We start from the raw sequence: 20,000 nt of genomic DNA, 5'->3' as shown, positions 1-20,000 counted from the left end.
TTTAGAAACGCTGACGCATGAACCTAAATATAAACAAACTACGAACTCTCGCGAAGCCTCTAGACAGTCACGCTAGTCACGCAACGCTATTTTTCGTAACAAGGAGTAAAGACACCTAGTTGTGTTTTTGCTATTGTCATACTTCCACTGAGCTTTTCTTGTTTTAGGTGACATTTGGGCCATTACTCACATGCTCTATTGAAATCTTTTTTTTTGTAAATGAATTAATTAATTTACATCACTGATTTACATTACTTACATATAAAGCATATAAATACATGATTACATTGCTACTGTACAGTAATTACTTAACAATACAGATCTATAATACAGAGTAGCCAAAATAACTTAAGTAGTCCCTGCATACTCACGCACAGCCACACCCACACCCACACACATTACAAACTTCTGATTATCCGTCTAAAAACATCAAGAGTCTCCAAAGAGTTAATGCAAAAAGCTGCTCTCCTTACATCTCGACAAAGGGAATAAAAGAATAAAAATCATTTTCCCGAATAAAAGCTCCCCACTTTGCATTAAATTTTCTGAAAATCCCAGTTTTAATAGCATAACGTCTTTCATAATCCAGACAATTTAGAAAAGTTCGAAAAAAGAGTTCCCACAAAGGGTTAAGACCTTTTTCTTTGGAGAGTAGATGTGATATCTAGCGATTAAAGGCGCATAATGAAAAAGCAGGTTTGTAGTGTCGTTCACAAGGCCAATACAAGACAAAAAGGAGAATTCTTCCTTAAGAAAGCAAGAGCTGTTTTTCATCCAGTTACTAATTTCATTCCAAAAGGATTTAACAAAAGGACACTCCCAAGAGAGGTGGAAAAGAGTTTTCGAGCTTTCTTTGCAGAAACTGCATTGATCATTAGATTTGATTCCAATTTTAAAAAGGAAACAGTTCATTGCCACTTTTCTATGCAAGAGTTTAAATTGAAATACACGTAATTTAGACTCGCTGGTACATAAAAAAGCAAGGGTATAGTACATGCCAAATATCAGCCACTTCGAAATCTTCTCTGATAGCATCTACTTCTTTACGTTTCAAGTTTGCTGTGGCAACACCCCCTTTTTTGTCTTTAGAAACGTCACAAACTAAATTGAAGTCGCCAGCTAGGACTATAAAATCGCATTCAAAAGAGCAAAGCTTGTCCCACACGTTTCTAAAGAAGGCTGGATTGTCCTCGTTAGGCACATAGACGTTTACTAGTGTCATAATTTTGTCCCCAGTATCTATGTCTGTAACGATAAACCTCCCTTCGGGGTCCGCAAAATGTTTCAGAATTTCAAATTGAAAATTGTTGTTGAACAGTATGGCAACGCCAGCCCTAGAGCTTGAGAAGGTTGTAAAAATAGTTGAATATCCCCATTCAGAGTGCCAATAAGGTTCTGTCTCCTTTGTGCTATGCACCTCTTGCAAAAAAAAAAAAATTGAGAATATTTTTTTCTTTAACCATAAAATCGTTTCTCTCCGTTTAGTATTGTTTGACAAACCTCTGACGTTTAGGGAGCAAATTACCATATCATCAGGTTGCATCAGTGGTGAAAAGGTGAGAAAGGAAATCCTTTGTTGAGAGTGTCAGGATAGCAGCTATGCAAATTAGCATCGTAACTACTAGGCCTAGATATTTGCAAATTGTACAAAGTACATCAAAAGGACGGATAACACACAGAGAACATAAACACAGATACAGACACATATTACAGTAATAAATCCTTTTGGGTCCCGTCGCCTTTGGTAATAGGCAATCGATGTTCCTAAATATAGAAACTCCCTGAAATCGTTACACATTAAATAAGTGGAAAAGTAGTAGCAAATAAATTCTATAGCATTTGCGGGAAAAACTTATTATTGAAAAGGATATCACTCTATTGGATCACCAGTGGCAATGTACTTTCCGTTGACATACAGTTTGTTGGGCTGAGCTTTACTAAAATAGGCGGTAAAGCCTTTTTCCCTGGCCTTCTGCAACTTCTTCATTTGTCCTTTCCTCGAGTCGTACAACAATTTTGGAATGTCTTCGTAGACATGAAAATCTGTGTCCTTCAGATGTTTCCAGGCCTGATCCACCACTTGTTCCTTATCCCCATAGCGTAAAAATCGTGCAATAATCGGACGCCAGGTTCCATTTTTTCGTTTTCCTAAGCGATGAAGTCTTTGGGATTCAATTCTTTCTCGCACATTTGGAATCTTAAGTCGATGTTTCAGAAATTTAAAGATAATGCCTAATTTTGCTTGTGCATCATTGTCATCTTCGTCATCACCGTTCATGTTGTCAACTTGCTCTTCTAGTAGTCCCACGAATTTTACATTTTCCCTCCTTGAGTAAGTCTCCATGTAAAGCAGTTGTTTCTGGAGCTCACAAGCCTCCTGCTGTAACTTTTTGTTTGCAAATTTAAGCCGGATATGTCCTCATCGGTAAATTGAATACTTCCTTTCAATTTATTGACTGTTGAGCCAAGCTGCTTGGACTTCGTTTTGAGATCTTCAACTTCCGAATCCAGCCTGCTTACATTTTCTTCAATACTTGCCAGTGTTGTGTGTATCTGGTTCAAGCGGCTTTCTATAGTATCAAGCTTTTCTAATTTTTTAAGCTTCTTCCCTAAACCTTCCGCCATTTCTAAAGCTTAGAACACTTCGTGTCAGTCTCTGAAGCAGTTGAGTGTGCCTTTGCTGCTTCATCTTTTGATTTTTTTCGTCTGGAGATGGCAAAGAGTCTTCGGAACACTTTGACCCATTTTTGCGTTTGCCTGGCATTAAAAAACTATAAAATTTCCGCGACGATTCAGGGAGCTCGGGGAAACACGTTTTCACTCCCATGTTATCAGTCCCAGTCTATTGAAACTCTTGAAGAAACAGTGGAGGACTAGGTTGTTGGAGGTAAATGTCTATTTTTTCGTTCACTAATTGCAAACTAGTGTGGGACACTACAAATCAGGAAAATCTCACAGCAGGGTAATCACTTATTCCTTGTTGTTTTTTTATTTTGAAGACGGAGTTGGAAAGAAGAGGAAAAACAAGAAAAATGGGTGTGAAAGACAGGTCAAAGCAGATATGGATGAACATGCGGAAAAAAAGCCAAGGGTGGATAACAGTATAGAGAATTCGCATGAATGAGTGTATAAGTAAAATGACCAAAGACTGCAAAGGCTAGATTCCGATTATGGTAAGTAACCTTGGATGAATGGATGAAAGAAGATTGAATGCATGAACGAGCGAAAAAATAATGAACAGTGCATTGAATAAACAAATGGTTAATCTAGTTAATGCAGTAACAACTTTTGGTAGTAGGATGTTAATAAACGGTTTAGACCACCAGCAAAGGAATGTGAAATAGACACAGGATGTTAGTTCATACGTCCAAGCAACATTTCACAGAGACATCATTTAGGGGTTATTGTGGTTTCCTGTCAGACCTAACCTACATTTGGCAACAAACAACTTGTATAGGAGGTCCTTGTGTAAATCGAAAAGGATAAACTACTGAAGGTAAAAGATCTTGATATAATAATACGAATTTCGTCCAAGTAAATACCCAAAACTCTACGTTCATGTAGGAAAATAATTGGCCCACGATTTCAGAGCCGATTCTCGCCATGATGTGTATTTCTCAAGTCATATTCCGAGTTATAAAACATTTTAGATTTTAGTCTGTCTCAGCAAAGGCTAATGTACGTTCAAAATCCTTTCTTCCCGAGTTATCGCCAGTCAAAATAACGCAATGACGCCCCCTTCTAACCCCCGCCCTTTTCCCAACATGAGGCCTTTTTTCTGTGATTCTTATGGGATTTTCTTTGTTTGCTGATAACTTTCTTGATTTGAATGAAACTTATACAGAATATTTTGCCCTGACCTTGTTAAGAAGGCTCACACCAGTTTGACACTTTCAACAAACTACAATTTGGAAAGATTAAATTTACCAAACTGTTCCACTTAAAAGTAATGTTATCATGCCATATGAAAGACCACTAGATACTTAACAATATGCACTCATTAATGTGACGTGTCAGGTTACCATGGCAGCAAAAGAGCCATCTAAAAACAGCCTATATTTCGTCTTTAAACACATATATCTCAAAATATAAATTGGTGACTTCCATTTTCATATGGTACCATAACATTGCAATTAACTCAAACAGTGTTGTAGAGTTGATCTTTCCAATAACATATTCCTGCCAAATTGTTAAAACCAGTATGAACCACCTTAAATGTTCTTAGCAGTTTACCATATATTGAGTTATGCACGCGGTACACGGGAAGTAAACCAATCAAGAACAAGAAAGGATGAACTTATCATTATTACTTATTCCATTCCTGATTTCCAGTAAATTTGCGCTTTGAAAGAAGTGAAAAAGTACGATAATAAATAACAAATTAATGTAGTTAACAGTTTACGAATTACCGAATTACATACGAAGCTGAACAGTTCTATTCCTTTTTTTTTTATGTTTATTTTTTTTCTTTTTTGTCTCTTTTCTTTCTTCATTACAGCAACAGTCTACGATTTTCGAGCTCGATATTGGTCAGCTTTCCCCCCCGGCAAACATATATGCCCTTGTATGAACTGAGCCCGACTTCCATCGTGCTGGGTATGTTATGGACCTCTATGTAGTCACTCTCTTCCATGAATATGATGTCAAGCTCGATGGTTGTGGAGCTTGATGTCCACTTCATCAAGCTTGGAATCTCAAGCGCGATTGGGTCTGGTACTCAAGTAGCTATTCAAGCTCAATGGACCCGACTCGAGGTCAAATGCCCATATACAAAATCTGATCAAACTTTCCCGCCAGCATTATAAACGAGGCAGTCCCAAGCGGGTCATACACTGCAGCTAAGAATCGTAGAATCCCTCTCTTCGTTGTGTCAACAGGTTCTTCGGGAAAAGCCACGGCAATGAAGTCCTCCCTCTTGTTCCACAGGAGTCCCAACATATTGGTTTCACCTTCTATAACTCCAAACTGTTGTTTTGCATAACTCTGCTGCTCATCAACGGAAACAACCCTCTCACTCTCTAGCTAAGCATCATTAGAGTTCCACTTCTGCATGGTAAATTTGGCCTCCCCAAGCCCTGGACCTCATTTGTAGTGTTCCCCCCTGTAATGACATCATTGACATATAGACTTCTCAAAATCTCTTTAACCTCTGCGGGTACCTCTCCCTTACGTTTTCAAAGTGCAACTTCAATGTTCCTTTTAATAAGAATGGTGACTGTATCAACCCAAAGCGCACTCATGTAAATCTCAACACCTCAATTGCGGAAGGGTCCTTGTTTTGGATCCAGTGGAACTGTAGGATATCACTATCCTCAATTGTAATTTGTACCTGTAGGAAGGCTTGTTTGCCATCTGCTGTTAAGGCAAGTACATCCCACAAGAGGTTGTGAAGAGGGGGACCTGACTCCAAATTCTTATTTAATGATGGACTCTCTTCAACAAGTTTTGTTGTTGTTACTGTTTCCCTTTTCACAGGTTTATGTGGGATGTAGAGCACCCTCTCATTGGATTTCTCTACCACTCGAATATCCCTTCTTTTGACCGTTATTGAATGATGCCAACGTACTTGTCAATCATGTCTGGATCTCGCTGCAACTTCCTCACTAGACTTTCTGGTCTTGCAATGCTATCATGTTCGTTTCTGAGTAGACGACCATGATCCGGCTTCCACAACAACCCACTTTCATACCAACCTTCTTCAATTTTTGTGTAGCTGCTCGATGAATTCACCATACACTCTCCCCTGGTCTGTTTCTGATTTATCTTCACGTCCTAAGACATCTAAATTGCAGAGTTGCTCATAGCCTGCTGCTGGTGATTTCGTGAAGTGAACGTTGGAGAGGCCTGCTTCCTTACCGGAGGACATCATCGCCCACCCTAGCATAGTGAGCTTAGCTAAGGCGTTCCATTACAGACAAAATCTTCAAAACATGTTCATACAATATTAAACACGCACAAATAAAAAGAAACTCGTTCATTTAACATCAAAAACAGCAAAAAATAAATAGAACCATACAAAAATAAATCGAAGCGCATACATATAAATTGAACTTACACAAATATCAATTCAACTGTGCAAAAATAAATCGAACTTTCACAAATATCAATCAAACCGTCAATCCCACCACATACATATAAATCGAACGTACCGTACAAAGATATATAAATCGAACTTTCAAAAGCTGGTCAGCGGGTTAGCAAAAATGGGCAGGTAGGTACTCCATATATGGTAATTATTATGGGCTTAGGACATTCCTGTCACTAGCGTGATATGTTGTTTTGAGGTCTATAAAAATGTTGGTGAGAAACCAGCTCACCCATTACGAATCGGGAGAATTCTTTCGTTCTTTGCAATACTTATTAGTGGTTTCACTTAACGCAAGCTTGTCGTTCGACTCTGCTGAATTCCTTTCACGACCCCTCGACGGTTTGGAAACAACTCTGAGCATATTGTCTTCAGGACTACGCTTTTCGTATCGGTGCTTTAACTGCACGAGACATCAAGCCAAGACTGTTGCAGCAAGTATGCCTTTCAATGCTGCGGCAACAGGCCTCACGCATCTATTTGCGACAGGTTGCCGAGCAACAATCAGATGATGCTAGTGACAGGTGATCATGAGGGTTCGGTCATCTATCCAGTGGTGGTGGTCGATGGCATCAAGTGTCGAGCATTACTGGACACAGGTGCTGGTAGTTCATACATGTACATGTCAGCAGCTCTAGTCAAACGGCTTAACAAGCTTCCAGCACATGCTGAGCAAAACAGATAGAAATGATGCTTTGCTCTACAATCCAGAAAGTACCAAAATACACCGTAAAGGTTGCAAGTGTCAATGGAAAGTTTGAGATGACAACAAAGGTCAACAAGGTAGATAAGGAAGTCTTACATACATGAACGAAGGTTTGGTTGTGAAAAGTGAAACCCTGAACGGTAATCTTCGTTTTCTGCTGGGAAACCTTCATTTCGGAGTGTGGCCTAGGCTTTTTTTAATTTTTTGGAGTGTGGTGTGGGTTTCCTTGTGTTTATTGGTTTTTCTTTTCGGTGACCCTCCAGGGAACTTATACTCCACATTCTGCGGTAGCCCGGGGTAAGTCGACTCTTTTCTGGTTTTTTTCTTTTGCTTCCAGGGCTTTGTGAGCCCACACTTTGTTATTTGTTTGGCACTTCATTTAGGACATCTTTGAAGTGTCCTTTTTGCTTTTCTTGTGTGGTTTTATCATATTTTGGTGTTTTTTTACTTTTTTGGTTGCTCCATAAGCAAAATTTTTAAGGGGTTTCCTTGAAATTTATTAGTGTTATATTGAATTGTTAAATTTTTTTTGCTTAGTTGCTCTTTTGAAAAGTGTTCTTCCTTGTGTTAATTATTTGGTTCATTTGTTGCTCTTTCCATAGTTTCTCTTCGAACAATTTGTTCAAGGGGTTTTTTTTCTTGGCTATTGGAGTGATAAATTAGTGTGGGACCTTATTAATAAAATATTTGATTAGTTACTCTTGAAGCAAGTGACTATTTAGTGTTTTAATTGGGTATTTATCTGCAATATTAGTGTGGTTCATGTTACATTTGTATATCTTAATATTTGAGTGAGAAAATTTTTGGAATATTAGTGTGATATATAAAGGTGAAAATCATTATTCAATATTAGTCCTTTAGCTGCTTAAAATTTAATCTTAGGTTTACTTTTAAAATATTGTACTAGGAATTTAAAAAATAAAATAATAAAAAAAATTTTGTCCATAATTGTTCCGCGTAACACGCATACTGTTATCATAAAGTCCGGCTTCCTGGCTGGGACTTCCCATGCCAGGGTTGCCGGCATCATTGCTGACTCTCTGGATGGCCTGGTCAATTCAATCCAGGTCTGTCCGGGGGGTATTATCCATGTTTCATTTATTTATCCTGTCTACAAAAAGACCTATGAGAAGGCTGAGTTCATTTCTTTTGGTGACGTCCGTTGTGACGTGGTTGTATCATCCCCTGTCACTTTTGTCGTGGTTTATCTGTTTCCTTTTGAAGTGCATAATGACTGGGTTAGGTAGGCGTTAAAATTTTTTGGGGACATTAAAGAAATTCAACACCAGCAGTGGTTGAATGTACCTGGTGTTCATACTGGTTCCCGCCTTGTGTGCATGGTGCACAAGCATGAAATTCCTTGTAATATTGTAATCGATGGAGTGAACTGCCGTGTTTGTTACAAGGGACAACCCCTTGTCTGCGACATCTGTAATGTTAGCCATAAGGTGGCTGTTTGCCCTTTGAAGGGCCAGTGTAGACGATGCCATGAGGCTGGGCATTTTAAGCGACATTGTCCGAAGCATGTGTGGTTTGTGCCGGGCAACCCAGGCAATAATAATGTTGAAGATGATGATGCGGACAGTGATAATGATGTTGATAAAGATGTTAATGAGGAGGTTGCATCCGATGTTGCCTGGCTCTATTGAGCTTGCAGTTGTGTCTGTTGCGCCTGGTACTTCCTCTCCAGCGGCTCCGGCTCCCAGGGTAGGTATTGTTTCTGGAGTGTGGGTTCTGCATCTGTTTTGGGTGCTGACACATCTGTGTCTCCTGCCAGTCCCGAGTATGGACCATGTGTGTGAATGTTTGGGACAACGAGCTTGACGAGTGAGTGAGCCAGCCGTTGCTGGTTGGGGAGGGGATTCTGGATCCCTCTCCCATTGACAGTGCTTTGGAGGTCTCCACTGATCACCCTGGTGGGCCTCAGGAGGAGGCTTTGGAGTCCTCAATCTAGAAGATCGCCCAGTCTTGTTTAAATATGCTGATTATTCTACAATTATTGTCCCTTTTTGGGGAAACGGCCAGTGTCGCACTGCCTTGGTGGATCAGTTTCTTAGCTGGTCCAGCCGTAATTGCATGACATGCAATCCAACAAAATGCAAGGACATTATTTTCCGTAAGAAAGGTTTCAGTCAGGACATCGTGCCAGTTAGTAATGTACTGCAGTGGGCAGAGTTATCCATATTAGGTGTTACTTTCCAACAAAATTGTAAATACAGTAGTCATGTTCGTGCGAAGGTAATTAAGGCGAACAAGTCCTTATTCGTATTAGGATCTTTACGTAAGGAAGGAATGTCCCAGGGGGAAGTAGATCACCTTTTGAAGGCAATAGTTTTACCAAATTTTTCTTACGCTCTGTCACTGACAGATTTAAGAACGTTTTTAGTAACAGAATAATTTTTACATATGATATGTTAATAGTTTCTAGAGTTTATATTTTTTCTTTCTTATTAATTGTAACTTAGGATATGTATTTTTATCTTAAGAAATAAAGATCATTATTATTATTATTCTCTCCCCTTTCGGGGACTGTTTTGTCAGGTGTTTCGGGTAATGTGGATGGCTCGGCTAGTGTGAAGGTTCGGCCTTGATGGGTTCGAATTCTAGGCCTTTAAGGTCTAGAATTCCTGTGAAGATTTCGCCTTTGGGTGCTTCTGGGGATACGCAGGACCATGGCAAACTAAGCATGCCTAGCAGGGTTAGGTGAAGAAGCACAACGACACGAAGACCTATGGGAGTCCAGGCTGAGGGGAGGCCTCTCGTCACTGGAACGTGACCGGGAACAAGAGGATGTGCGGAGAGCCATCCCTGAGCCAGAACGAGTAGGGACCCGTTGAGGAAGAGGAACAGCAAACGGGCGTGTACACTTGGACGAACCGCCAACCCGCCCTGAGACCCCAAGATCATTGATAGACACTGGAAGAGACGCCTCCAACTACTGCACCATAAGTGCTGTCTCCTCTGGTGACACAAGGGGGGGGGGGGGGGGGCTGCCACCCTGTTTAGTTTTTTGGTTCTCTGTCTTCTTTTTTGTTCTCTTATGGCGCTCTCTGTAATTTCTGTTAACGTAAATGGTTTGAGAGATGGTGACAAGCGTCTTGGTTTTCTCCAGTGGTTGTCCCATCTATCTCCTTCGGTAGTTTGTCTACAGAAGACCTATGCCGTCTCTAATGATGATCTTCTTTCTTGGTTTTCTCGGTTTGGTTTTTTATGGTGTGGTTGTTTTGTATTGTTTCGTTTTGGAGTGTCAGTCTGTTTTTTGCGAGTTTGATGATTGTTTTGTTTTGGTTGAGTTTAGTCTTTGTGGTTCTGTTTTCCGTGTTCCTTCTATTTATGCTCCAAACCGTAATCATGATTGTGACACTTTTTTGTTCGCTCTATTGATTCTATTGATCCTGCTATTCTTACTCTTTAGTGCGGCAATTTCAAGGCGGGCTTGGACCGTGTTTTGGATCGCCGCGGGTCTTTAGGTCCTTTAGTTGTCTCTCGTGAAAAATCTGCTTTGTTGTCGGCTATGTTTTTGGATTGTTGCGTTGTGGCACCCAGCACAAGGCACCCAACTGACTCTGCGTTTACCAGGTTCCAGCCCGATGGGGCCCTTGCATTGCGCATAGACCTCATCAGTCTTCTGTAGACATTCTGCTGTGTCCTTTTTCTGGCCTCTCCCCGACTTCGTTCCTGCGGGTCTGGGGTTGTGGAAGCTCAATCGTTCTGTTCTGGATGAGGCAGAGTATATCAAACTCATCTCAACTTTTTGGTCTTACTGGCAGTCTCGTCAGTCTTCTTTTTCTTCCGTCACTACAATACTCGTCACATTTGTTGGAACACCCATCCCCGTTTCCCCCTTCCGACAATGTTGATTTCCACAACTACTAGTAGTCGCCCAAAGAGTTCTCACACAACATTGAATTGGGGGAAGGGGGATGTGGTATAAGCTACGATCTTGTAACACAATGATTCTGGACTATTCGCTAAGTGTTCCAACTAAATATGTCTAGTTTTTAGGTGGTGGGACAGCCGTAAATCTCATCTTTACCATATAAGTATTAATTATTGTAAAGATCGAAGTAAATGTAAAGTAGTTGAAGGTAATATTCTTTCTAGTCTTGCTGCTCATCTCAAAAGTCATGTTGATTCTGGTTGTCTTTGCTTTCTTCCTGTTTTCTTTCTAGTCTTTCTCGTCTTCGTGCTCTTGATCTTGCGGTTGCTCGTGGAGCTCAGGTTCATGCCCAGTTGAGGTGGGCGAGTCCTCCTCTGCCTACTTCTTCCAGCTCGTTACTGACCGTTATATTTCAGTGCTGAGAGATAAAGATGGGTTGTGTGATGTTTTTCGTTCTTTCTATCTGGATCTTTTCTCTGCTGCTCCTTGTGACTCTGTTGCTCATGCTGAGCTTCTTTCCAATATTTCTACTGTTCTTCCTTTTTCGAAGTAGTAAGGTGTGCAGAGGAGTGTTTTGCTGCCCTTCAGGACATGGCCCGTGGTAAAGCTCCTGGTTGTGATGGCCTTACCATGGAATTTTATTTAAAATTTTGGCTTGTTTTGGATTTTGATCTTGTTTGTATTTTGAATTCTGCTTTTAGTTCAGGCTCTTTGCCTCGCTCTCAGCACTGAGGTATTATTACTTTATCTTTTAAGAAAGGGGATCGTCTTGATCCGAAAAACTGGCATCCAATCTCCCTGTTGAATGTCGATTATAAAATTGCTTTTCGTTCTACTGCTGCTCGTCGTCTTAAGACAATTCATTTGGTTGTAGATAAAGATCAGTCTTGTGGTGTTCCTGGCCGTTTTAGTGGTGAAAATGTTGCTTTTCTTCGTGATGTTGTTGATTTTTGTTCTTCTTCTGGTGCTCCTGATGCTCTTCTTTCTCTTGATCAGGAAAAGGCATTCGACAGGGTTGATTGGACGTTCTCCCTTTGTATGCAATGGGTTTTGGGCAGTCTTTTGTTAGGTGGGTAAATTTATTTTATAACAACGTTAGTAATGCAGTAAATGTAAATGGTCACATTTCAAATTATTTTATGCTGTCTCGGGGGTTGAGGCAGGGATGTCGCTGAGGTCCTTGCTTGTAATATTCGTTCCAATGGTTTAATTTCTGGTCTGTCTCTTCCTGGTTCTCCGTCTTCTTTGCCTGTTGTTTCTGCTTATGCTGGTTGTTCCTTCTGTTCCTGCTATTTTGGCTGAATTTTATGTTTCTTCTTTGTATGAGAGGGGGTTGGGGGCTAAATTAAATTAAAATATATGTGAGGGTTTTTGGTTGGGATCCTGGAATGGTCGCACTGACTCACCGGTCAACATTACTTGGTCGTCTGTGAAGGTGAAGGTGTTGGGGGTTCTTCTGGGTCTGGGCAATCTTGAGGAGGACAATTGGAGGCCGCGTATCACCGCAGTGGAAAACACTTTAAACTCCTGGCGTCAACGTTCTTTGTCATATAAGGGCAAGGCTCTTGTTATCAATGTCTTGGCCCTTTCTCATGTGTGGTACGTGGTCTTTCTTATCCATGTTCTCCGGTGGGTCAGTGTGGAATTGAATACTTTAATTCTTAAGTTTTTCTGGAGTGGAAAGTGAGACGTGGTCGCTTGTTGTGTTGTTGTTCAGCCTTCTTGTTTGGGTGGTTTTTCTGTGGTTGATTTTCAGTGTAAGGTTATGGCTCTGCATATTCAGTGGGTTTGCAGGTTTGTTTCTTCTCCATCTTCTTGGGTCTCTTTCATAGTTCTTTGCTTTTCTTCCCTGCCCCTCTTTGTTTTTCTCCGGATACTCTGCCTCCGTTTTATTGCTCTTTGTTGACTGCTTGGCGGGCATGTAAAGGATCCCTTGCTGCGTCTTCTTTGGGTATTGGTTTCAGGCATTGATTTTTGTCCCGTTTGCACTCTGTCTACTAAATCTGCTCATTTGTTTCTTTTGTCTGAGAATGCTGTATTTGCTCATTGTGAAGAGAAGATCTTTCCTTTGTTTGGTTCTCTTTACTGGTCTTGTACTTGGCGTCAGCTTTTCTTTATTGATTTGTGTTGGAAGGTTTCTCACGGGGTCCTTTACATGGCCAAAAGGCTTGCCAGTGTATGTTATGCTCTCCCTACTGCTTGTTTTTGTTATGCTCCTATGGAGTCTCTTGAGCATCTGTTTTTCCACTGTCCTCTGGCTGTTAGTGTCTTGTCTTGGCTTCAGTCTCTCATGTTTTTGGCTTCTCCTCTGTGCCCTTCCATCTTGGTTCGTCACGTGCTCTTTGATTTCTCAGCTGATGGGTTGTCTGAGGGTTCCTCTGGTTTTTGTTTCTCTGCTGAATGTTTACAAGTTTTGTATTTGGGGGGCTCGGAATGATTTTCGCTTTAGGGGTGTTTGTCCCTGGGCTGTCGATGTCATGGAACGTGTCAAGTCTCGGTGCCATTTCGATCTTCCTTTGTTTTTCCATTGCTTTCGGTCTGACCGCCGCCGTCACTTTGTTCGTTAGTGGGGTGTTCTTGGTGTGGTGGCTTCCCTATGTAATGAAGCTTTGGTTGTCCATATTTAGTTACTCGTTTGTGTTGCGCCTGCATGCCCTGGCCGTTTTTTCTGGGGGTGGTCTTGGCTTTAGATGAGTCTGTTGACGGATGGCCTTTTATTGCTTGTTTTGTTTTGTCCAGTTGTCTTTCTTGTTGTTTTTGTCGAATTGTCCTTTAGGAGTGTAAGTCAGACGAGGCATCTCCTAGATGCAATTCTTCGTTTGTTTGTTTGTTGGTAGGGGCGGTGTTCGATTCCCCAGCGAAGTTGGCGTGTTGGTACACCCCCATTTGAGGCGAATCTTTGTGTCTGACGAACTTTTTTTTTTTTTAAAGCTTTATTGGGTACTCCTCCTGCAATGTACAATATAAATTTATAATACAACACAAGGGAAAAAAATGATAATAGTAATAATGATAAAGAAAAGAAAAGAAGCAAAACCCAAAAGGGGTAGGTGTAACAGGACTAACGTCCCATGTGAGGCACCGCCCCGAACTAGTCGTCATGTCTGGCAGCCATTCCACTCACCGTACCAGGGGGCAAGCCATTCCCCTTAAACATAAAAAAAAACAGTCTCTAACCCACATTTTGAAGAACTGATACGAAAGTATCCTCCTCGACGATTAGATTAGTTCGGAAATCCCCACTCTTGCCAGTCATCATCAAGACGAATAAGGTCTGCTCAAATGTTAGGAAGCTTATTAAGAACTGCACACACAAACCCTCCAATTTCCTTAACCTTCCCCATAGCGGCTAGGACTTGTATTTGACTTGTTAACTTGTCATATAATTCATGAAGTCTACCTGGATCCAAGCCATTAATTGTGGGTAATCCAATAATACATTGCATATGTGCGTTTGCCACCTCGTTAGATTTACCATATTTGCTTTTTAAAATACTTTTTGCCAGTTTTGTACGCTTCAGTTGTGAAGGGCAGTCTGTCGATGGATAGGTGGACACTGGGTAGGAAAACTTTCAGTTTCAAATTGATTTCAAAACCTCATTCAATTAAGAAAGGTTCCTTGAAACTTCGATATCTCAAGTTTTGTCCAACATTACTAGACTTCTCTGAATCCTCCAATGACGTTTTCATTGATTTTTTTAATTTCGCCCACGCTTGAAATTTAGCCTATTCCAACTTGATTTCTTCATCCAAGATTCGTTACCGTTTTTCACGTTTTTCCTCTTTGCCCGATATAATATCACCGGCTACACACCTTACTTGTTTGAGAGTCCCCTCAAATTTACCGATATGGCCTTCCAAATGTTCGGACCAACTTTTAATCTCTTCAAAGTTCTCCTTGCTTTCGAGTTGCAACTCCTTAACTTGCAATTTGAGCTAATGCATTTTGTCAATTAAATATTCAAAAATGCTCCGATGTCTTTCGATAGCCTTTACATCACTGGTTTTGATTATTTTCCCAGTATCTTCTAACGTAAAGTTAAGCATGTTCAGCTTACCTTCAATCTTCTTTTGCAATGTTTTGATTTCACTCATGTTGACATTTGGTTGGTGAAAACCTTTGTGTTGGAATTGCTCTTGCCACTTGTTTTAGAACTCTCCTTTTCTCATGTGATAAGTACTGGCAGGGTCGCCACTGATGTCGCAATGATCTCTTGACACTATTACACACCGGTTAACTTTTCAACAAGTTTGTTTGCCCTTTTTTCTTTTTACTCTCACCGTGTACACACTCGACTGGTGTTTAGGGTTAGGTTCTTTTAATGTCAGTCCCCAGCATCATGCAATTGTCATGTTGCATCCTAGTTTTGTTCCGACAGTGACCCTCCCGGGGACCCATGCTTTGCGTCCTGCAGTAACCCAGGGTGGGCCAAGTCTTTTCTCTTGTTCTGGTTTCTTTCTGTTTGTGTTTCTCTCTCTACTGCTTTTTCCTTCTCTGACCCTTTGGAACTGTGCTCTCTTGTGCTGGTTAGTTTTGAAGCATTGTTATTGTTTCTTCACTGGCTTCACTTACAGTGTATTTGAAACACTTTTAGTGTGATTATTTTGTTTTGTTATTAAGTAGCTTCATTAACAGTGTGTCTAGTCGTTCTAGTGCCAAGGGTATTAACTGGGGACACTCTGACAAATAAATTAAAATGTTCAGAGACTAACACTTAAAACTAATGTCAGTATATTTTTAGAATAGCATACAAGCACATTTACAATTCACCATATACAACATATTTATACATGTACACAGTGATAACATTTTTTTTCACATACACCAATGGTTGCCATAAGTGCTGTAATGCGGTCCCGCAATTTTCACTTGATAATGATGTTTAGCTGACATCAAAACGTCGTCGTTTTTTAACTAAGTTTTTAACCAAGTTTTTACTATTTTTAAGAATGTTTAGATATGTTTTATCGCAGTTTTTATAGTTAAATGTTTTCCAAAATCACTACGTCTTTATTGATGATAAGCAAGCATAATTAATGTATGATAGTGAACAACAACTAATAATACTTAAAAACCATATTTCAACATGAATTATCTTCTTTTGTATTTTTTTTGTAGCACCGTTTCATCATTTTGATTGAAGACATCAACAAGGTTTCTAACTGTGCCCAACTGTGTGACCTCAGCCCTCAATGCAAATTCTCATGGTCCCCCAAGCTCAAAGATGCATTTCAGCCACACAAAGAGGCCATGAGGTAGAAATCTTTGACATACAGAAGCCCACCTGCCTTCACCCCGACTGGTCCAGATGTGGCCATCGTCTATTAGGGACCTTCAGATCCGACTACGACTACGAGATTTCAAATGTGTACCCAGTGCGCATGCATGATTGCGTGAGCATGTCATGCCAATTCTGTCTTCAAAATCTTGTCACCGTCCTGTTGCAAACTACGAGATTTTCAACAAATCTGGTTCCCCGACTACGAGTTCACTGCAGGTTAAAAAGATTAGTCTTTGTAGCTGTTTGCACAAGTTTGTACAAATGACAATTAAGCATTTAACAGAGACTAAAAAATTGTCAGGTTCACAAATTAGAAATTGCTTTTCAAAGAATTTTGCTTCAAGCAACTAAACTTCAAGTTCAATGCGATGGCAAAAATTCATGTGTTCCTTGATGGAAAATGGAAGTCATGCTCGTTTTTATTCTTTCGATTAGAACAAGTCAATCAGTTTTACCCTAACAAGTAGTATTTTAAGTCAAATATAACGAGATAAAGTTAACGTTTAATAATCTTATACCATACCGTGTTTTTCAGTTTCAGAGCTACATGAAGATATGTCGAGAGAGCTGTTTATCTGGAAAAACAGGCACGAAAAAATGCTTCTCACAGAAGTAATCACCATTGAACCATACCAGTTTAAAGCTGGAACCAAAGAAAGAGAGTCAGTTTGGACATAAATTGTGGATTAAAGGTGACCCAAACATCAGAAGTAGAAAAATTTAACAGATTGATGAAAGATTTCCTAAAACAGGAAAGTGAAGAGAACAAAATGTGGAGTAGATGTATGGGGAGCTAGATCAATCCTTACAGAACATAAAGGAAAGGGTGGCAGAATTTGAAGAACTGAGGGAAGGTGAGGAACAACAGCAGGAGAAAGAGAAGCTGCCGTGGCAGAAACGAGAAGGCAAGGGATTGAAAACTTGTCCAACACCAAAAAGAGAAAAGCCAGCTCAGAAGGCCCCGATGTAGACAACAAAATTTCACAAAGTAAAAGAAAGAAAAGCACAAGCATGGTCGATGTCGTCCAGCAGAAATCGAGCTGAATTAATGGCAACAAGAACGTGATGGCGAGATAAAAAAAGAGGGAGTTGGTGAAAATGTGCCAATTCCAATAATAACACCGCATTTACAGAAATACCTTAAAATCAGACCTATCCTGAGAAGAAGAGGTCAGTAATTTTATTGTGTTCTTCCATATTTTTTTTCTCATACAGTTACTCTCGGTGTTTTGCTGTTACCCAATATCAATATCATACCTGTTCATAAAAGCTGCCTTGGAACTAGGGGTAACTGTGCTGTTAGCAATTAAATACAATAACAACAACCTAATCAGGATTATCATAACTTATCATTATGACCTGAATCCATACACTGTGTGTAACACTCAAATTATATTTCCTTATCAAATCTATAGGTTAATATTAAAAGTATTTCTCAATGGTTGGTGGATGCAAATTAAAAAACGTATTTGTCGTTGCCATACAGACAAGTTAAGACAAGTTAAGACATTTCTTAACAGGGCACTGATAGAGTACAAATTCCCAACTGGGCTGAGACCAATTTTAAGATTTCTCTTAAAGTCAAATAATGCAAAACAGGTCGAAATGTCACCAAAACTCCACTCACCTGCTGCAATTAATTGTCTCGGCTCGACGCTCACCCGAACTCTGCCATTACAAGTTCAAGCCTGCGGCCCTTTGTTCTTTGTTTAAGGTTAAGAAACTTGTCACAAAACCAACAAGAGGCAATAACATATTGGACCAGGCCCTTTCTACCGTGTGAAATTATTATAAAGATTTGAGCTTACCGCCTCTCGGTCTATCTGATCACTCAAGCATTCTTCTTCAATGCAACGACAACCAGGCTCCTAGTCTACCGACTAGCAGGCACTTGAGGCACAACTGTAGGGCTTCTAATAAGCGGAGTTTGCTTTTGACACTACAGACTGTCAACTGAACCGCATGAATTCCTGTGCCACATGCATGAAATCAACTCCAAAAAGTGGTGGGACAGTATTAAAGGGTTGTCTGGTCTTGCACAGTGAATGGGTCAGTTTTGCAGGACAAAGCCCTTGCTGAGGCAATCAATGAGTCCTTTAGCAAGGTTGCTGATGACATTCCGCACTTCGATTTCATCCCTACTCCTGTATTGCATGTCCCAAACGAATACATCATTAGCCCTGCGGCCGTTGAGTCTTCTCTATCTGCAAGAGCGCAAGTCAGTTGGTCCAGACGAAATCCCAAACTGCCTGCTGAAGAATTTTGCACCAGTTATAAGCCGCCCTGTAAGTTCCATCTTCAATTCGTCTATTAGTGAAGGATGTGTCCCCTCACTGTGGAGTGTGCAGACGTTCTGCCCTTGGGAAAAGTACCCCAGCCGCAACCTATTGATTTAGATCTTAGACCGATCTCCTTGGCAGCAGTCCTTAGTAAAGTCCTGGAAGGGTTTGTGTTCATTTGGGTAGCTCCCATCTTAATGCCTCATACCCTCGTCCACCTTATCCACCAATGGCTTTCAGCAACAGAGACTCCAAAGACTTTGACATGATATAAAAGAACTCCAAAGCCTTTGACACGATTGACCAGAACATCCTGCTGCAAAAACTTGAGCTTCTCAACAGCGCGTGAAGGTGGGTCATTCCAGATCCACCTTTAAGCTAGTCTGTGCAGGTGTACCACAGGGAACCAAACTGAGGTCCTTGTTCTTTCTCGTCATGGTGAACAACTTATCTACTGCGCTCCCACTTTATAAGTATGTGGATGACTGTATGCTCTACGAAGCTTTATCGGCATCTGGTTCAACTTTCTGATTCTGCTTTCTTGCAGTCTCTGTCGCGTCGGTGGCCTTGTCGCCCTTTTTGGTAGCTAGCCATTGGCAGGCAGGGTGACGTTATTACCTTAGTTCCCGATAATTTTTTCTTGTAGTGTTTGTCTTGGCATAGAGATTCAAGTGGGCATGTTCTTAGCCTTCTCCTTGATCTTTGTAGCCCTAAATGTTAACGTAATCAATATGTACACTCCCACCAATGTTACCGATCGGCGAAACTGCATCAATTTTTCTTGCCTGTTGATTTTACTGTTCTACCCGGCGATTTTAACTGTTACAAACGCGATCTTGACAAGTTTGGTGGCAATGTTTCTCTTGCCCCATACTTGACTAATCTCGTTCTCTGCATTTTATAGACACTTGGCGTAAATTGCATCCTTGCTCTCGAGATGTCTCATGGTTTAAATCTAATTTTTCCGTTGCTTCACACCTTGATAAATTTTTTGTTTCTCGTAATTTGAATAATAATATCATTTTCTCGTCTATTTCAACGTGTTTGTCTGATCATAATTTTGTTAATTTGCACATGCTTTTTGACAACATCATTCATTGGGTCCTGGCTTATGGAAATCTAACTCTTTTTCATGATTCTGCCTTTTGTGATCTCGTTAAGTCTCGTATTGTTGACCTCGCAAGTGTCGTTGACTCGTTTTCCGATGTTAAAGATTGGTGGGAGTTTTTCAGACTTCTCTCCGTGCTGAAATTATTGTCTTTTGAAAAGATAATCGTAGACGCTCCTCTTGAGAGCGTATATTTATTGCTAATTGCTTAATTGACCCGAAACAGTGGCTTGCCTTGGGTGGAATTAATTTAACTTATGAGATTGCTGGTTTGGAAACTGACTTGAAAATGCTCATCCTGAATAACCTTGAAGGCTGTAAAGTCTGCCCTTGCGTCCAATGGCTTGAGGAAGGTGAGAAATCCACTCGCTCTTTCTTCCATCTTGAACATGAGCGTGTTGGTCGCAATTCTGTTTCTTCTATGTTAAATTCAGATGGCGCTGAGGTTTCAACGCGTGCTGAGATTGAGCGTGCTCCTGTCAATTTCTACACGAGATTGCTTTATGAAGAGCCCATTGATCATGAATGTAAACTACTTTGTTTGGCATCTATTTTAAATGCTTTTTTCTTCTGAACAATGTGATTTGTTTGAGGGGGTTCTCATGCTTAACGAGCTTTCTTTCTCAGTTAAAAGTCTTAACCTTGGCAGGTCGCCGGGTT

The sequence above is a fragment of the Montipora foliosa genome, chromosome 7 (genome assembly GCF_036669935.1).
Source record: "Montipora foliosa isolate CH-2021 chromosome 7, ASM3666993v2, whole genome shotgun sequence".
NCBI classification, from domain to species: domain Eukaryota; kingdom Metazoa; phylum Cnidaria; class Anthozoa; order Scleractinia; family Acroporidae; genus Montipora; species Montipora foliosa.
The sequence above is the reverse complement of the archived record's forward strand: the minus strand, read 5'-3'. Positions refer to the sequence as shown.